This window comes from Stegastes partitus, unplaced genomic scaffold (assembly GCF_000690725.1).
Source record: "Stegastes partitus isolate 25-593 unplaced genomic scaffold, Stegastes_partitus-1.0.2 Scaffold1022, whole genome shotgun sequence".
Lineage (NCBI taxonomy): Eukaryota > Metazoa > Chordata > Actinopteri > Pomacentridae > Stegastes > Stegastes partitus.
This window is the reverse complement of record NW_007578753.1, coordinates 60756-62011: the sequence shown is the minus strand read 5'-3', so window position 1 is coordinate 62011 and position 1256 is coordinate 60756.

Sequence of the window (1256 nt, the reverse complement as noted above, 5' to 3'; positions counted from 1 at the left end):
AAAAAAAAAAAAAAAAAAAGCAGGGAAAGTGAAATTTCAGTAAAAGGATCCAGAAGAAAACACTGCAATGACAAAACACTGTCCTAAAACCAGACTGCAGTGTGGAAGCTAAAGGCCATCAACTGCTAACTGTCTGTTACCCAAATTAGTTTCAACCTTTTTTATTGCACATTCCCAGCTTGGCACACTTTAACAAGTAGGCCCTAATAGAAGTGGGTGTTGAGGAAAATTGAACAAAGGGGTAACACTTCATTTCACGGGTGCCAAACTTTCCTATTAATTTCCTCGAACAGAACCGACTGGGTAATTGGACAGGTTGTAATTTAGGGAAAAGAACTCCTAGTTTGGCATTCATAATGGTATGAGACAATCTGAAATTTGGATCTTTACACATCTTTACACACATGTAAATACAACATTTGTGCTTGTGTGATTGAGTAGAGGTGGGCTTATAAGTCAATAAATAAAGAAACGATGTTGACTTTGATGAACCTCTGTCAGTCTTTCTATTCATTTTATGGCACGTTACAGTAATATCCTGACATTTACCATATTTCCCATCATGCAACTTCAAATTGGCCACTTCTTTAAAAACTCATCATGACACTTTCTTTTAGTAAGACTCAGGTCCAAGCTGCCCCATTAGGTACGTAACTGACTTTATTAAGTAGTTGAAACAGTACATGGTTAGAGATGCAACACTTCACTTTTCAAGAGAGTAATAATCAGTAGGCCTACAGCAGGTACCGCTACTCATTTTGCCCTGTGGTTGTTCTCCTTATAAAACAATACAGTAAAAGCATTTTAAAATAGCTGTCAGAGAAGGCCAGGAGAAAAACGGGGATATGAAATTTTGTCTTGACCTGGCCTACGAATATGAGAAAAATCTTCCGACCAGCAGTGTGCAGTACGTGCCTTATGTATTTAATGTGTGGCTGCTGCATGGTTGATGCTTTTCCCATGCTGGGTTCAGCTCCCAGAGGGCCTGACCACTGCTGCATGTCATTCCATGCATGTTTTCTCTCCCACACCCCAACTTCCAATTCTTGTTTATCTCTACAAGAAATACACTTTTAAAATGCATCACCCACAAACACAAGAACCCAGTTTATTTACGGCCTTTTTTTCTCTCTCTACAGGATGCTACTCTGTACATAAATTATTGCATCATGTTTTTCTATCTATTCTATTTAATGGTGGAAAAGTAAAGTGTAGCTTCTCAGCTTACTGACCATGTATTGACTCACCCATTTTCC